The following is a 20,147-nucleotide window of genomic DNA, read 5'->3' on the forward strand; positions in this document are numbered from 1 at the left end:
CAGTGTTTTGACCAGTTGATATCATCATGTGTGAACAAAGCTTCCAAGAAGACATCTACAGACCTGGAGATCCCCAAGGCTAAGCATTCTATATTCTTTTAAACCACTGCCACAGGGTGAGAAGGAAATAAAACGGTGTGTTTGCAGCTGCTTACGATCAAAACATCACAAAAACGGGTGGGATGAAGACAGAGAGATGCATTCTCACTTACTACACAGTTGGTGCATCTTCAGATAAATGTGTTTAAATAGAAAGAAGCCTCCAGTCAATTCCTGCATTATCACATTAGTCAATGGTCAAATGAATTCAAAACCACAAACTACTTTGCCTAATAAACACATCTGAACCCTTAGAGGGCAGGTTTACTATGTATGTCTTAAGCCAAGATGGCAGAAGATGCGGTATACTATCGGGGGGGGGGGGTAAAATAAATCAAATGTTGTATAGAATCTCTGGTGATTAAATTTCTGTTCCTTATGAGAATCACACTAAACGTATGAGAAAAGCTAGCAATCAATGGTTTAATCTGATAGCTATACATATCTATTGAACCTCATAAAAACACATGGGTGGCTAACTCAATTCACTGCATGAAAGTAGCCAAAAAACACCTGCTTAACTCATATGACTCATATAAATGTATGACATCTCACTAAGTTTAGTGGCGATAGTCCATGCTCCAACACTTTGTGAGAGTCAGTTTCAAGATAGAAGCATGAGAACCTAGCAGTTAGCGGGTTGATGCTATTCGACTATGCATATATCCATTGAATCTCATGAAAGTGCACATGTGTGGTGAACCCTATCATTCCTCACACAGAGTAGCTTCAGAGCACCTGCTGGTATCACAACTCATTTCAACATCTACATTAGATCTGAATGTACTGAGTCACAGCATTCAAACATCCAATCATATATTAGAATCTAGGAGGCCATGAGTTACTGCCAACATTTGAAAATGAGGATTAGGAATCTTTAGCACGGTATGCCTTCGAAAAGAAGCAATTTGTACCCTTAACAGCCTTTCGCACATGCAGCGGCAGTGTAACTGGCAATACGCGATAAATCTGTACAAAAAAATGCAAATACAAATTTGCTGCTCAATCATGTAGCCCTTCAACGCACGCAATACATAAACTCTCACATCATGGCACATGATAAAACAAGCTTAATTTGGCTTAAGCAACAACAACAAAACAAAAACAAAAAAATTGAAACTCTAAAAAATACAGAATATTCTGGATTTTGGGGTCCTAAAAATCCAGAAAAACAGAATATTCCGGATTATTTGTAAGGTTTGGCAGGTATGAGCTTCCTTTCTTTAAATTGGCATCCATCAGTTTTATTTTTGCTCTTTTTTTCTAAGTCTTTAATCATGTAGATAGGCCTAGTGAACCTCATGCAAGCACACATAGCTAGAAAACTGTATCATTTCTTAAAGAATAGCCAAAATGCAACTGCAGATTTCATGACTCAATTATATACATCTACATTAGATATGAACATAGCAAGTCACATTGTTCCAACGTCTCATTTTCAAACAAAGGCACCTGATCATGCAATAACTGCTTTGCTGGTCAGAGATTTCTCATGTTTGTACCCCCTCCCCCTCCCCCAACCTGACCAAAGAATCTTAGATCTGCCATTGCTATGTATAATCTCTGAATCCAATACAAAGCTTACAAGAGCCAACATATTATAGTTGATTAGTAAATTAAAAAAAATAAAAAAAATATCCTACTTTAAAATTTGCATCCACCAATCCTGGATTTAACCTAGTAGCAGACTTTTGATTAGTCTTCCCAAATCCTGCATGTTCAAGCTGCTTAATTGGTACAGATTGGCAGACATGAGCCGCCAGTATTTGCTTGATAATTTCTGCTCAATTAGAATAGCTAGGGCACTCTTTACCCGTAGCCTTTAATGCATACTAATTAAGAGGGCTCAAATATGGATTTTATAGTTGTAGAATGCTGTGCTTGAATAATGAAAAAAATGAGGGCTTGATTTATATTGCTGACTGGCATAGTTAGTTTGAGTAACGGACATTTGAAAACATGGCCAAGGTTATTGTGTAAAATAGGCTCACTGTGATTAAAAAACTTAAAGATGCCCTGATATTATGGCATTCTGACAAAAAACAGGAAACATGACAATATGCCAATTGTTACAATTGGCTTCTCCCCTCCCACTCTCTCTCTCTCTCTCTCTCTCTCTCTCTCTCTCTCTCTCTCTCTCTCTCTCTATCTTTCTCTTGCTCTCCCTCAATCAAATATTAGGTATTGCACTTTTTGATTAAATGAAATAGGTGAACCAGATTTATTATTAATATCCATACCATCAATCAAATTTTGAAATGAACAATGATCGTGAAATCAATATTAATACAGTGAAGGTTTATAACATTTTGCGTTACCGAGTACCAGTGGGTTAATCGGGGGTTAGGCTGGATTTTATGTGCTTAATTTTTGTTAAGAAACAGGGTCAACTTAAATCTCTGGAAAGAGATAATGGGAAATAGGGAGGGGTTGTACTTGTACCAATAATGATTACTCTATGCCTGTCAATAAGAAAGTGTGTATGAAATAAGCAGTTAATTTTGGAACATTTTAGTGCACATATATAAACAGTCTCTACTATCTGGTCCCTGAGTACCTTTTCCATCTCTCTCTCTCTTACTGGAAATGTTGCAATTCATTGGCAAATTTGGACTTATCTGTGTGAGCTAGCTAATTTCAAAGGTGATATAAAGAGGTATTGGTCAATTTGAACTCCATGTGTAATATACATTATCCTGTGATGGTGTGGATAAATGTTTACCAGTGACCTACCGGAGAGCAAGAGGTGTGTTAAGCTTGGTGTTATCTTCAGACGTTGATGCTGTGCCTTTTGAAGAATTTTAGGAAGGAACCATTCAGATGTATCAACATTTACTTTCCATTGAAATTTGAAAATAATTAATAATGATATTTGGAATTTGGAACTATAAAATAACACAATTGTACCTCATCCACTGTATAATAAGATTCAAGAAAAAGGTCTAGAAGTATTGGTGTCTCCCTGGGGCATTATAGGTTTGACTGTATCAACATGCTAGACCCTTTCTTAAATGAATGAACATCAAATTAAAAGCATCCTAAAAAAAGAGAACAGGATGATCACCCATGCATGCAACACTTCACTATGATGTTAATCTCCCTGTAGGAAACAAATTGAATAGAATTGAATTTATTTCTTCTGCAACATACAAATAAAAAAAAAATTCAAATACAAATGAAATGAAATAGCCACTACCTCCATGCCCCTACAATATTGTGGACGCATAATCACGTCGCAGTACAGTGTGAGTCAGAAAAAACTTGACCTTTTCATAACTGCCAAATTGCTATTTCTGGAATGACCTCTGGGACAAGCCTAATTCCTCTTGACATGAAAAGAAGCACTTACATTATTATTTCAGCCCTAATTTGGTCAGTCCATGGATTCCTAGTAAGGAACAAAACATAAAATATGTCAACATTTACAGCCCACTCCTAAAACTCCTGTGTCAGAGTCATTGCTGATTCAAGCTACGTGTATCTTCCATGATAAACATGACAAGACTGCACCTTAATAAGAAGATGTTTTTCCAGCTGAGGCCTTGGTTGGTCAACCGAAACCAGTTTTACTTGTCTAGTATGCCGGTCTTGCTCCACTTCACAAGACTTGTAAAGCCTAAATTACAAATTTACAACCTGAGGCTGATGAGTGAATTGGTAATTAGGTAGGTCCAGATACCAATAGCTTTCTTGGGTTTTCCAGACACAAAAATTCCTTGGGGTCTTTAAAACACATCAAAATGTTACTACAAGGAACTGTCAACTGCAACCAGTTCAACTCGACTGGTACGCCGGTCTTGCTCCCCACAACTGTACCATTGATAGCATTGAATCATGTGTGCAAGGGTAAAATCCATTTAAAAGAAAACTATTACTTTTATTATATGAATGTATTTTTGAAATAATTTTACAGCATAGAACTAGTCTACTATTCAATAAAGCTGGTTATTATCTGTGATATTGATGGTCTATTTAGAAATGTCATTTCATTTATTTATGCCTGGATTACATTTGCCCCAGGCGCCGTACGATAAATTAATCTACGATTTTTCGTAGACATCGTAGAAGGCTACGTGCTACGGTGTTTGTGTTTACATTATCTACGAGCATCGTGCAATTTATTAATTGGCCCACGGGGGCAGGCCGGGGCAAATCCATACAGAGGCTGCTCGGAGATTGTACAGAAATCGTGCAATTTGCATGCAGTAGCCGTGCAGTCTCCGCACGGAAATCGTACGGAGCCCGTGCAGCTTCCGTGCAAAGGTTGCGCGGAGAAGGCCCGGTGACCATACAGCAACCTTGCGATAGCTGTGCAATTGCAGTGCGAATGCCCCATGAGTCTACAATCTCCGTATGATTTTTTTTGCCCCCATTTTCACCGAAAAATTGTACGTTTGCTGCACAATCAGTGCGAGGCCTCCCGGCGATGCCCGTGCAGGGATTGTGCAATGCCACCTACGACATGAATACGGGCTACGGGCTTACGATTTTTCAAATTTGTTTAACTTCTCGCGAAACAAAATCGTAAAGGCTGCGGAGCCCATGAATCCATACGAAAATCTCACGGCCGCCTCCTGCCTCCGCACAGAGGCCGCACGGAAAAGGGGATACGAGCAGGATACGGGCTCCGTAGACTAATCGCAGGCCAAATGTAATCCAGGCATAAGCTTTCATTATAAAGATTGCCATAATTGAGTGATTCCAAAATGAATCTAGAGTGCTTAATGGACTATTCCAATATCATCATGATGACCTAAATTAGCAGGGGAGAGATTACTTCAGGGAGTCATTAGTAGGTTATGAGCATCGATCATAACTCGATCTCCACCCCTCCCCCACTCATTAGATTAGGGCCTTCTTAAATCAGAAAGCATTAGCGTAATGATAATTAAAAGCTGTGTGCCTGTCTATCAAATGCTTGTTGCATTAAGGAATATGAAGTTTGATTCCAACATATTCACTTTCATTCAATTTGAAATAATTAATACCTACCAAGGACATCAATATAACAAAGAAATAAATGGTGTTCCCACTGACAAATACACTAATGCCCATTATATTGTAATTAATTTTCCTCACCTCTTTTCATGAAATGATTGTGACTATAAGATTTTCTTGATATATAAAGTTTATATCTCCTGTGAACTTTAATGATCTATAAAGATTGATCAATAAATTTCTGAAAAGATATAAACTTTTCTATTAAGAATAAATCATTATGTCAGGATTATTTCAACTCAATGTGCAACAGTGTACAAAAAAGGAGTGTAATCTTAATAAATGCAAACATGTAAAGTACAAATTATGGTTGCAGTCGAGACACTGACAGCACATGGTCTCATGGTCCACCAATCTTGTTGGCCTTCAGTTTTAAGGATTGTCTATATTTGGGGATATATCCCTACAAGAAGTGTACAGATAAAAAATGTAATCAGTAAAGATGGCAATGTTGGCAATAAGTGAATAGTATGGCAGTGTAACGAGCAATACACTTCAAACCATTATTAATCAGGCAATTTTCATCAGATACACGGATGGATAGATGAAATATCATTCTAATTTCCGAATTGTAATTAAAGCACTCAAGGTTAAGGCATTCATAATAGAGCTGGCCATGTCAAAATTAAAAATTAAGTATTGTAGAAGATGTATACTAATGGAGTATGATATGAGGGAAGATGCCAGCAACTTTGACATATAAAACTAACTTACTGGAGATGGTTCATTATGATCATTACACTTTCTTATCTAATGTACTTGCTTTCTTTTAGAATCCTACATATTCCCCAATTATAAAACATATGTAATTATGAACATGTAAGAAGCAAAAAATTCAACATTATAAGAAATAATTGGCTCTTAATTGTATTATAGGCTGTATTAATGTGCAAAGGATCTTTCATCAGAGACTTTGTATGTTCTTTCATTGAATTTCCACTGCACCTTCAGAACTTTCTTACTCTCCCCCTCTCTCTCTCTCTCTCTCTCTCTCTCTCTCTCTTTCTCTCTTATTCTCCCTCTCTCTTCCGCTCTATCTCTCTTTATATATATATATATATATATATATATCTTAACATAACTCTCTGTTTTCTCTATATTTACATTCATAACTCACCTCCCTTCATTTATAACTGCAGTGTGCCTTGCATGATGCAGCAATTCTGTAAGACAACCTTTTTTTTTCAACCAAAGCGCCTCTGACTTTATTGTTGAAAACTCATACAAACAATAAGTTTCATATCATATTTTCCATAAAATGCCACAAAGAGAAGCATGTATAGATAAAAGGAAAGAGATATATCGTCTGTTAAGAGCCTAAAAGGCATTAACCCATGTACATCTTTACACTGAGTTAATGCTCATCTAGCTCTCAGCAGACAATACATGTATATAAAGAGGATATTCTGTTCATGATTTTCTATATAAAGCCATTCGTCATATAGCCATTCCCTATTCTAATGATTGTATATATCATTGAATGATTGCTCTTTCTCCAAGCACTCAGAATAAGTATGACTTGCTGCCTCATCCAGACAAAGACTGAAATGAAATGTAATATGATCATCATACCATCTGTGTAGAGTCAGAAGGGCAATAACTTATATTCTTTTACAGATTTAACCTCCTTCTGACTTTAAACAGACAATACATTTCATATGAAATACGTTCTGCAAGACTTCTATCAACGGAACAGAAGATATATCATTAGAGGTTCCTTATATCATATTTCATCAGAGCAGTGCAGTGCAGAAGAAAGGTGGTTGACGAGTGACACGAGAGAAAATTCTTGAATACTGCAGAGAATAATGAGACAGGTCTCCCAAGCTTTATACTTGAGATATCATTCTAACACATAATCTCTCCTGCTTTATTGCATCTTAACCCGTTAATTCAGGATCCACTCGGGGGGGGGGGGGGGGGGGGGGGGGTCCAAATTACAGGATAAGGATTAAGATTAACGTTATGATTCTCTTTTTGGGTTAAGTTTAGGTTTAGATAAATTATAGTGTTAGGCCCTTGGTGTAAGCTAGAAGAATGGAAAGTGTTATGAAATGACCGCAGGCCAATAGAGACCAGAGCATAATTATGTTAGACGATTGTTAACATACATTCTGATATAAATTCTCTAATTCAAATGTATTTGACAATATGAATATTATGCAACATGCAATAAATTTTGCTATCCAAAGAGATAAACACACTCAAAGTACAGAAGTCAAGGAGGAGTAATTTAACCAAAGATCTAATTTATTGTATGAACCTCCAGTGGGGACAAAAAGCATATAGACAAAGAGTATTATTTCACGTTAGACATGAGAACATACAGTTACGTATATTTAAACTGTGATTTGAATGATGGCTTAAGATTAATTTCTTTTGTGAATTTGGGCTATTGTTGCATACCAGTTGTGATTTTTCATTGTCAGCCTGAATAAAATCATTCATATGAGACTGTGACCCATTCACAAAGATAATTATTGGATGTATTCAACGCAGAAATCTCCACATCCAGTGTATTCATCTGTTAAACACATTTTCAGACAGCCTCAATCCATCTCAACATTGATTGAATACTGTCTGGCTGTCTCATCTCCCATTGGAGCACATCCACGCTAAATTGAGGCAGCAGAGAGCTTTCGTACATGTGTCTGTATCATATGTCTTTCCTTCCTAGCCGCTGCCCCCCCCCCCCCCCCCCCCAACCTGTCAATCCGCTGGTATCCCAATCAGTTACATCCCCTCCATCTCATTGGTCCCTCATACCCTGTCCTCTAGTTATTCTGCTTTCTTTATTGATACCTCTCCATTCACTCTATAACCTCCTCAATACCCCTCCCCTCCACATCTAATACAACCTACCCCCTCCAACTCTCCCAACTTCTCTCCATCCATCTCTGTGATTCCTGTTTAATTGACTGATATTGAATACCTCCCTGCGATCCTCTAATCTCACAATCCCCCTCCCTCCTGCAGCCCAACCAATTCAACCCAACCATCTCTCCTATTATCATGGGATATTCCCTTCCAGACACTGCAATTTGCATGAATTGATGCTAAATACCTCTACATACCCCCCCCCCCCCCTTCAAAGAACCCCTACCCATGCGATTGCCCCCCATCCCAAACACTTCAACCCAAACCCTCCACTTCTCCTACCCCTCCCCTCCACCAACTCTCTGACTACTTTTTACATTGATTGATATTAAGTACCTCTCCTTACCCCCTCAAACCTTCTAAACCTTCTTAGATCCCCTATATCTCCCACCCACTTCGACCCAACCCCTTCCATCTCTCCTAGCTTCACTCTGTTTATACCTGGTGTATATGTAGAGCTAGAGTATATTGAACGATTTTGATTGATGTTGAAATAAAACACTCCATACCCCCAACACCCCACCCACTTCAACTCCTCCCCCTCCACTTCTCTAGATCTCCATCTCTTTGGCTGCTCTTTAACTGGTTCCTCTCCAAACCCCTTTCTATCATCCCCCAACCCACTCCATCCATGCACTTCACACAAATCACCTTCTTCTCTCCTGTACCCCCAGCTCTCTGACTGCTATTTTAATGGATTAATATTGATTCGCCATACCCCCTTCTACAATCCCCCACCCCATCCACTTCAGCCCAACCCCTTCCACCTCTCCTGTCGATCCACTAGCCTTTCTTACTGCTTTCTTAATTGATTGGTATTGAATACCTCTCCATGCCCTATCTACCTCCACAACTCAATATATAAACTGTACTGCAAAATACTGAAGAAGGACTCCATTCTCTCTCCATACCCCCTTTCTAATTCATTTAACACCCTGTTCAAAACCAAACCATTTCTTGTATTACAAGAAATGTAATTTATTTTCATCTCTGTATTATTCCCCAAAAAGCATAGGTAAGTACGTAATTCTTCTTATTTCTGATTATTGTCATTTTGACTGAATTATAATTGGTATACTATAATTCAATTTGGAGTTTGAATCAGCACCTTTCTAGCAATCTCTCTCTCTCTCTCTCTCTCTCTCTCTCTCTCTGTTTTTTGTTGTTGTAATAAAGTGATACTGAATACCTCTCCATAAACCCTGAAGTCTGCTCAATCCCCTACCCCATCAACATTTCAACCCACCCCCTTCACTTCTCCTGGCCTCCATCTCACTAACTGCTATTTTAATTGATTGATATTAAATACCTCTACATGCCCCCTTCTACCCTACCAACCCCACTCCACCCCCCCCCCTCCCCCATTTTAACCAACCCCTTATGTATCCTCCCCTCTATTTCTCCTCCCCTCCACTTAACCGATCCACCTCTCCGACTGCGGTTTTAATGGATTGATATCGAATACCTCTCCATGCAGGAAAAAGTTGCATCCATTCACAAGCCAGGCAGAAAATGATCAAATGAGTATTTCTAGTACATTAGCTCCCCTTGTTACATGCAAAATGCAATAGCTGGACTTTCTGTATTGAATTATGTGCCACTTTGGACTCTGGTAGGCCAACTATAATGATTAAATTATACATGTCTGAACACTCAGGATAACAAAGTTGTTCATAGGGAAAGGAACACACAAACCAAAGTAATATATCCATTCTGAATTTGATAATTTCGTTATTTGTAATCTTCCTACACAGAAATATTATAAGGTTAAAATGACATTCATTATAATGGATTTCCTGCATCACATAACAACTACATCATCCCCACCATCATTAACAACATCCTCCCCCTCCCCCTCCCCCTCCCCTCAAATTCAAAGTTACCAGTAACATAGCATGTAGCTCATTTTTATAATCTACTCCCTGTTGCATAAAACTTACCATTGATAGTAACCTTGCCATCCCTTTGTAACTACCATGGTAACAGGGCTCAACAGCCAATCAAAATCAAGGTTTCCATGGTAGTTATCATTGAGGGCAAAGTTACCATCAATGGTAATTTTTGTGCAACAGGGCCCTGGTGATATTGCTCGGACACCAATGCAATTTCTCCAAATTGAGATACCGTAAGATAATCTCTACATGGAAGAATGTTAGTTGAAAGGTATAGACCAATTTTGGAAACGCCCCCCTCTCAAAAAATGAAATGGAAGCTTTTATTACAATCATGTGAAAGAATATGATTTGACTAATATGTGATGATGCAAATTTTGCCGGGAAACCGCCTACAAATTAATATATTTGGTAAATTATCATATCAATCCGGCCTGGATAGATATCGCAAATGCACTTCAACGTTGAACATTTGGGCATATATTTCTGCTTTTTTGCAAATTTAGGTTGAAGTATTGCCATCTAAACCTCTGAAGGCAATATTTAAACAAAATCGAACAGATATTTTGCACCCCAAACCCTTGAACCGCAATTTTACCACTACCGATCTTTATCTTTAACAAAGAGTATTAAACAAAGAAACATTCAAAATTTGTAAAAAAAAAAGGTTATGTAAGTAATTTGGAAAGTTGTCTAATGTATGAATTCCATGTTAAATTATTATCATCTTCATGATCCTTCTTCATTTCTAGAGACGGTACCTTCTTGAAAAGCATACACTCAAAACAGCTCACTGCATGGCCACCTATGTACAACTGTCAATTTTCCACAAGGAAACCTTTATATTGATACGGATATAGCTTATATTACTGGCACGATCTCATACACCAGTTACAATTTGTGCAAACTTCATATCACATGTTAAAAGCTAAAAGGACATAACTGTCTATTGAGGGATTGGAGATAACACCTTTCTACCTCTCAGGGGGCGATATACAGGCCACACAACCTTCTTGAATATTTCATGGTATATACCATTCTAGTAGGCTTCTGGCTTGAAATCATATCTGATTTTCACTCCGTTGCAATCCAATTTCCTGGCCGACTTCCTGCAGATAATTGTCTTGCTCTTATCAACTGACGGCACAATGAAGCAGTGGTTATATCTCAATGAGGAATCGGTGCTACTGAAAAGAGCATGTATAGATTACTGGGTAAATATGGGCTCTGGATGCATCAGGTTTGCATCAAGACCTGATTGCAGATTAGTGTTAATCTAGCTATGTATTCAAGTGTGAGGAGAATGTTCTAGAATCCTCAAGCTTATTAGTTTTTAGATCTATGTTTGACTGGGAAGATTGTCTGTATACTTTCCTCCTCATAGGCTAATTTAGAGAATCTGTAACAACCTGTTGATTCTGCCTCATGAAAGTTTACATTTAAAGCAATCAACACCAAACTCCCCCGCCCCAAGCATCACTTTCAGCTCCCAATCTTCTGTTTACTTTCATTATCCCTCTTTCTTCCACCATTTCTGGCTGAATCCAAAAAAGCAATCTGCTTTTAAGAATACTGTATCATTCATATCTTCACTAACTGGGGGCCTAAAACATTATGATTGGCGATGATTACATGAATATTGTAATAAATCCTCATGCAATAAGGCAATATACATCATGCTAACTTTAAACTATAACATCCAATATATGATATACAAATTAGTTTGGTACTGGTACTAGTACTCTAAAAGTCCCCCTCCTCCCTCGGTCATGACAGACACAGGGAGTGAAAGAGCTAAGTATTAGATAACCATTTTGATACTATGAAATTTTCAAGGTGTAACCTCTTAAACTTTTTAACTACATCTCAGATATCTTCTAATGACCCTAAAGAGATGAAGCAGAATTGTATTCAATTTTACTGTCAGATACTACATCACTCCAAGAAGACATTTCTATACTAAGAATCCTATACCTTCCTAATTTTTACAAGAAGAGATCACTCATGTGTCTATTGGTCTTTGGGGCCCAATAGCCATCCTACTTTCCATCCTACGTTATGCATCTTAATTGCCAACAGTGAGCTACCATGGCAACTACTTGTGGTATTTATGGATTCTTGCAATGAAAAATATGAGATCATGCAAAAATACACAGAACTTTTAAAACTGTTATTTAGACGGCCCATCATAAAACAAGAAGAAGTAATGCATGCCCCCCAACTTGTATAAAGAACCAGTAATATCAAGAAAATGTCAAAATGCTAAGTGTCTCGTTTGAGGCACAAATATATGTTTCAGGAACTGTGTCAGAAATTGTATCAGGAACTGTATCAGGAATTGTGTCAGGAATTGTGTCAGTAAGAGAAGGGAAAACATTACAAGCATTACAGTGTGTAATATGACTTCATGGTCTAGTTAGAGAATATAATCAATATACCATTATTGGAAGCACAGACATGAATATTGATACACAACGATACTAATGATATTACATTCCTTCTCCTAAATCTACAGCAGAGGAGGCATGCAATAAGGTATCATCTGATATCCAAGCCCCTAAACCTCTAGGCTGCTGGCAAAGACTCTGTTTTACATCTAAAAAAAACCTATATAGCTTAGAGCTTAGCCTAACTCCCGAGTTGGTCAGTCTCTCGCTGTGTCATGTGCAGCGATAGTACAGGGCCTATGCAGTGCAGAAGATCAGCAGTCTACAAGCAGTAGTCTCACAGTTCAAACACTGACAAGCATGTCAATTGTAAAAGGTCTGTGACCGTAAAAGGCCTGTGACTGCAGACTACCAAAGCTTCCACCATTTTGTCTGTATCATAGAGAATAGTTCCATTTGTGGCATGTTGCCTTTAGGATAAATCTTTTGAATGCATCAAATATTTTATGTGAGCACAAGCTGAAATGTATCACACTGCTAGTTCATTGTCCTACGTATGAATTATCCCATTATCACTGTTAAATCCAGCAATCATGAAATATTAATCCGACAGCAATCAATATTAATGGATATCATCGTTATGCAGGCTACTTAATGAAAAATATATAGTATCCAATCCAATCCCCTTAATCTAATGGAAACGGTATATGATATAGTGCCTTTTCCTTGCAGTTACAATCCACTGCACATATCGTCCACATGTTTGAGCCAATTCAACAACAATATCACTAAAAAAGACTAGATGAGCCAATACAATCGAGTGTTCTCTCGTAAAATAAATGGGACTTCAGAATTGTCTTGATCTGGTCAACAGATAATTAGCTGTGTTCACGATAATAGGTAGACACGTGTATATCATGTCTTTGGCTTATAGCAAAAGTTAATTTACAGTTTTTTGTACTTTTCAGTGCATAAGTTTTGAACATACCAACATCCATTGATTGCTTGTGCCTTTTCAACAGTCGTTAATCCAGGCATGATGCTTCATATATGCTTAGCCAATCTTGCCTGACATGCTACCACAGAGCATAAATTCCATTTCAGTACCTTAGATATGCAGCATGGTAACTTAAAATTCAGCCATTGTTTGCCCACAATTTGTTAACCTAATTTGGACAAGACTTCTGCAGGTTTGAGAAACATTCTCATGCAGTGAATCAGCTGATTATGGGAGGTTTTTTCCTTCTGTCATTTTCAGAAGAAATCTCTTACAATTAATATAGGATAGAAATTAGAAATTAGAAGTTAGAAATTTCCAGCTTATACAGGAATGCCATCTCAAGGAGTTACAATTATTTTCTTGAATATGAGGTTTATGATGTGAGGATTGTGAAGATGATTGTTCCCTGTATATAGATAGGGGTGCACAATAGTTATTCACAATGTCTCCATATTATCTTTTACAAACTGGATATATGAGACAAAATATCTTCAACATATTAAGTCATTAAGCAATCAAATCCAATATACAGTAATAAAAAGAGTCATGATAGTAACGAAGTACAACATTTTGTTCAGAGTTATCTTTCAAAATCTCCAAATATGCAGATTTTGCAATTTATGCAATTTGGAACAATGTAAAGATATATGGCTTACAAAAAAAAGAAAATCATACATATGTCTGTCACATTCGCTTTAAATTTCACTTTGTGAGAAAAAAGGTCATACAGCAGCTTAGAATTGAGCCTACGATTGAAACTTCATAATGTCTTTGAAGATACGAGATGAATTCCACATTCTCATTTCTTAGAAAAAGTCTGACAGTTAGCATTGGTGCATAAGAAACACAGGGATGACAACAAAAGACGATTATTCTTGCCTTCACCTCAGGCTGGCAATCTCATTATGGTTTGATATCATCATAGTGATAAAGATTGATTGTCTGCTGAGAGCTAGAAGGTCGTTAGTCATATCCTTCATTATATAGAGTTAATGCCCTTCTGGCTCTGAAGTGACAACATATGAGACATGAGAGAGCATAGCCATGACCACAACAAAGAAGCAAATTACATGAAATTTTTCATTTGGTTTCCACACTAGCACTTGCTTCCGATGACTATTCTTCAGCAAGACCATTTTTGTACTTCCCTTTTCTCATCACATAATAGAAATGTGAAATCAGCACTTATGATTTCTAAATTTCTTTCTAATGTTTGATGCTTTTTTCCCTTTATCACTTCTTCTCTTCTCTCTGCTTCAATTATATAGGGTGTTCAGAAGTTTTAATGATTTGTTGAACATTCTTCAACGGCTGAATTATGAAGCTTAATTACCACAACATCAATAATACATTGACCGATTCGATCCTTACTGATTTGCACTAGGAAAAGATTTGTAAGTATAATCTAGCAACTTGTTTACATCTTGTGTTGACAACCCTAAGATTTTTAATTTTATTATATGAGTCTTCAAATAAAGAAAAGTTTCAAGATTTAATATTCTTGCATAAAAGAGGAAAAATCCTGATTACTGTATTTCAAACGCTAAATCTCTCACATTCACTGCAGGGAAATTACAGAGTATTAGTTTTTTTCTTGATCACTGTAATTATATCTCCCCATAAAACTGCCCTGATTACTTCCACACTCATAATGATGTCCATGAATTCTGCACTGGTTTTACATTCCTCTCATTAGAACGATACTGATTGCTTAGTTAATTAGGGGATATTTCAACAAAAGAAAGACATTCTCTCATACAAGTACTTTACATGATGAAAGACAGACACCCAATACCGATATCCCTTTATAACCACCATTCAGGCATGCATGACGCAGTAAAAAAAAAAAAAGTCCAAAAAAAAAGCTTGGGAAAATTTTGGATGTAAGTTAATAAGGAGAATTTTAAAAAAATTGTCTGCAAACATCAATTTGCACATCAGTGGATTATGGGGCAAAGAATCTTGTTTATTTTGCTAAAGTGTATATTTCAACAGTTGAACTGCCTATGTGAGAATGGGGCCTTATGAGCAGGTCAGATTAACCATTATTGATCCCCTATTCATTTAGATCAGTCTAATTACATGCAGTATTTATTAGATCACTGCATCACTCTATGGGGCACAAAGCAATAATTAATTATTAAAGACCTGTGAGAGAGCCTCATTCCTGTGTGATATCTCTAGTCAGTACCAGTGGCATACCTACATGAACAAGAGGTTCAGGGGACAGGGAGGCACATGTCACCCCCCCCCCCCCTAATCAAATAAAGAGAATTGGAAAAAGATAGATAGAAATAGAAAGAACGAGAAAGAATGAGAGAAAGAGTGGATGAAATTTAAAATGAAGATAACATGATCCCCTCGTGTACCCTCCCTCACTAATGTTCTCTGGCATTTCATTTCATATACCGGTACCTGATATTCCTGGTGCCCCCACCTCCCCCTTCCCCAATCCCTTCATCACACCAGTACTCCCTCATTGGCTGGAGGCTGGAGCAACCCTATGACACTGTCAGTACCAGGGTTATAAGCTAATGAAACTTGGATAGGGTGACTTGCAATTATAATCAATGTGTAAGGGCAATGCCAATGATAACAAATAAGTACAATAGAACTGATATGGGAGCATACTTTCACTTTTCCTTTTCTCAAGTTTTACATAATCATGTATACTATGTGTACAATTTTATGGGACAAGTCTTCAATCTTAGTGCAATGTTTTTATTATTCTTGATATTTACAATGTACATCAATCTCATAAATCATTTTTTCCTTCAATTTGTACAAAAGATGACAAGCTTTTTTGCACAATATGAGATATGGTAAAAGAAGTTTTGGTGGTCGAAAAAATGCCTACAGCACTGAAAAGAGTTCAGTTAAAAAAAGTGTATACAGCTTGCTTCGGGATAACACCTCTAAAGCAATCCATATGTGAGAGGGCCCCAGCTTACTGTGAAGTGACGCCATATCAGTAGAAAAAGTGTGAGTGTGGCTCTCAACTACGCTTGCACTTGGCATTGAAGGCTCTAGAAAACTAGAAATCGACTGATATATGGAAGAGGATGTGCGTTAGAGAAAGAACAGGATATTGGCGTCTGAATGGATAACGAAGAGGCCCTTCGTGTGACAAATCCATGAATGGATGTCTGGTGTGTGTCAAGAGGGGTGTGTGTCAAGGGGGGGGGGGGGGGGAGAGGGAGGGAGGGAGGACACATTGAAATGGAACTTGGAGATACTTCCCTTTTTTCCTGATTCATAAGAGACATTTCAGTCACACCATGGAGAGTGTCAATCATTAAGGAATTGAAGCATTTAACCAACCTATAGATCGCCTTTAAAGTAGCATAGAAACTGATATTGTATCAGCAAAAAGTATTTAGAAAATGATCAATAACAGAGAATTAAAAGAGAAACATTGTCATCATGGCTCCAAAACACTTGAAATTGAGGGCCCCCAAAAAAACTTCAAATCCATTGATATTTTCATGGATGTGTGTGACATGAGGAACAAGATATTAGCATCTGCCTGGATAACAAGTGGCCCTCATGCAATGAGCCCATGAATGGATTCCAGGCATGGGTCCTGCGTAGTGTCTTGGGAATATGTTTGAGTGGAAAGGGGGGGGGGGGAGGCAGGAGAATTTGGGAATGCTCGTTCATTTTCTGATTCACAACTTCTGAAGATTCATTCATTAAGGAATTTCAGCATAAACTTTGGATCGCCTTATCAAAATAGGAAAAGAAAGACAACCTGCAGACTTAATAATATGATTTACAAAGATAAAATACTAGCAAAATAGGATTGTAATAAATCGTCCCTATTTTCACGAAGTGACGGTAGTGAGGAAAATCGTAACGCAAAGTGAATGCAATTTTTTTTCACTACCGTCACTTCGTGAAAACAGCGACGAAATATGCTCTGTCAGTATTTGCTCATCAATAAATTTCTAATTTTAAGAGCAAGCAGTTTTACAGAAAATTAATCTGGGAAAGCTCAACACAATATACCACTCCCCAGAAAAACAGGACTCACATTTGCGATTTGAAAATTTTAGAAATGAATAAATAATAAAGTAGTTTCACAAGCAGACAAATCTGAACGCTCTAATAGGATTAACCCTTCTCCATCAATTTGTCTGTTAAGAGCAAGAAGGGCTTTAGTACATGTTCAGATACATAAGTTAACGCCCTTCTGGCTTTAAGTAGGTGTGATTTAATTCTCTTCTCGTCTCCTGGGAGCTGGCTTACTTCAACCAGACAGATCACGTAGGATGACCAAACCGTGTCAAGCGATTTAATCAAATTGGATTTGAGGAGACCGGTAATATATATACCTGAGCTGAGGCTGTGATATATTGCCTTGTCGTGAGAGAAACATATATATGCTTGCAGATGAGTGGGTATGTTTATCTTCCATGGGAGATATTGTCTGCCATGAGATCTAGGAGGGCATTAAATCTGTGTTAAGTGCGCTCAGTTAACGCCTTCTACCTCTTAGCTCATGTCATGAGCCTTGACTATGCTATAATAGGGGTACTTTGCTTACAAGCACGAAAGGGCTCTTTGTTTATTTGAAATGTTTATTCATGTAAAGGTTAATGTGTTATGGTCATGCCTATTGTATTTGTTCTGGCAATTTAGAAATATCACATTAGAGAAACCCGTTTTTAACACAAGATTTCTACAAGAAGCCTTAGATTGAACTGACTTCATTTTATATTGAAAAAACAAGTTTAAATTTGATGAATTCTTGGTCTAGCTGCTCTAGTATTCTTCTTCACAAATGACAGGCTATATAAGCTGTCTAAAAAGAAATTCTCTAAGAAACCAAAATTGCAGTTGTAACAATTGTCATTTCAGAAACTAACTATCATAATGTAGCAAAGAGTAAAAATTTCACTAAAACAAAAAATCTGAAAATTTGTTACAAAATTACAATGTCATATTACTTTTACCCATATTCTTAAGGAAACAATATTGTTTATAATACACTGGGGCAGGTGTGCGACTGTCTGTCTGTCTGTCTCTTTCTCTGTTCCCCCCCCCCTCTCTCTCTCTCTCTCTCTCTCTCTCTCTCTCTCTCCCTCTCTTTCTCTCTTCCTCCTTTCTTTCTCTCTAACTGTTTCTCCTTTTTATCTCTTTCTCCCTTTTTCCTATTATCACTTTACAATCTTCTTATAGAAGCATGAAACATTGATTTTGCATAAATACCATTATTCTGCAAGAACCTTTAGAATAAAAATAGAATTGTTGCAAGAACCACAAAGTGTTTTTGCGTTATCAACACGTGTGCCAAAACTCCATCAAAACTGAAATGTATATTGGCAAGAATAACATGGTCTGATGTTGGAAAAGGAAATTAAATCTACTAAAACCTATTACAAATACAGTATTACCAGGTCTTCAGAAATATATCAAGTCTACATATTTTTTTGTGTTTGTATGAATACTACAAAAGTGCATACTCTTTTTTAAAGCATTCACCTATAAAAAAAAATTAATCAATTTGCATTGTTTGGGGAGTGGTCTTCATGTTGTTTGTAACAAAACATGTGAGCTGTCTGTAACAGCAAACATCAGACACCATGAAAGGTTGCTAGAGAATAGTTTATTCAATCACTCAACCGAAAGCACTTAACTAAATTACAAGAACCTATACTATGGTGCCTGTCATTTATATCTCCCGTAAAATAAATTGGTTACGCCAAAAGATGCAGACATTTTATCTTTTCCGGGAGAACATTTGTGCCTTTTTTTTTCTCGGGAGCCCCGCTCGGCCTCCAGGCTGTCAAAGAAGAACATTATCCGCTGTTAGAGAGCAAGTATGTTGAGTCAAGGCTTTGAATTTCACTTTTTAGTAGACGGCAGCATAATAAACTAAATGGTTGTCAGAAAGGAAATACCCATCGTTAGAGAACTATTTAAACAAAGGCATTAAACTCCACATTTTAAATGTAACATATCTAGGTATTTGCATTTCGTAGCCTTTTTGAAGCATATGCAGTTAGGGAGTATTTTAAACCATGACTCCACACTACCATTGACTAAGAAAATTACACAGGATGTTTAAAAGGTTATTAATTAATTACTTTTTAGGTATATGACTCAAGGTTGTTGGAAAGAACATTATTTAAAGTTTACATATTTTTGATGATCAAGTTAATGGTATATATACAATATCTTAAAAATAATAAATTCAGAAACTATAGCATGCAGGAGCATATAGTGCTAAAATGTCATGAACTATTAGAATTTGCAGTCTCAATCAATTTCATTGAGATCACCTCTATAGAGTATGAAGCTGTGACATCATAAAAATCTATTTTTAGAATTTCTCAATTTTAACTTCATTTTTCGAAAGAGCATCAAAAATATTGCCCAAATGTTGAAAACCAATTGAATATGACTTTACGAACCAGAGCAAAATAACACTGAGTTCCTATAGGAAACCTAATTATTCAGATGGTCATATCTCAGCCAATACTTAACATATTCTATTGTTTTGTATTGTTTTTGACATTTGGACAGTATTTTTGAGGCTCTTTCGGAAAATGAAGTCTAAATTGAGAAATTCTAAAAAATATTTGTTTGATGAGGTCACATTTCACCACTGTGTAGTTCTTCTTATCTACAATTTGCTGGATATAACAGCTGTATTTCGTGGTAAACAGTAATTGCTTGAAATTATAATAACAATTATAATGATAAATATGTACACTATTATAAAAATTGGAGTTAATGTTAAGTTTTTAATCAATCTATAATAGTAATACGCTAAGGCTCCGCGGGGGGCGCGACGTCTCCGCCAGCCTTTGTATTCTATTGTTTTTTAATGAGATCGCCGACCCAAGTTGGTGCGGCTATCTCCTCCTGAACCCTCCCCTCGGGGTACCC

This window comes from Strongylocentrotus purpuratus, unplaced genomic scaffold (genome assembly GCF_000002235.5).
Source record: "Strongylocentrotus purpuratus isolate Spur 01 unplaced genomic scaffold, Spur_5.0 spur5_scaffold_6, whole genome shotgun sequence".
In the NCBI taxonomy this organism is placed as follows: domain Eukaryota; kingdom Metazoa; phylum Echinodermata; class Echinoidea; order Camarodonta; family Strongylocentrotidae; genus Strongylocentrotus; species Strongylocentrotus purpuratus.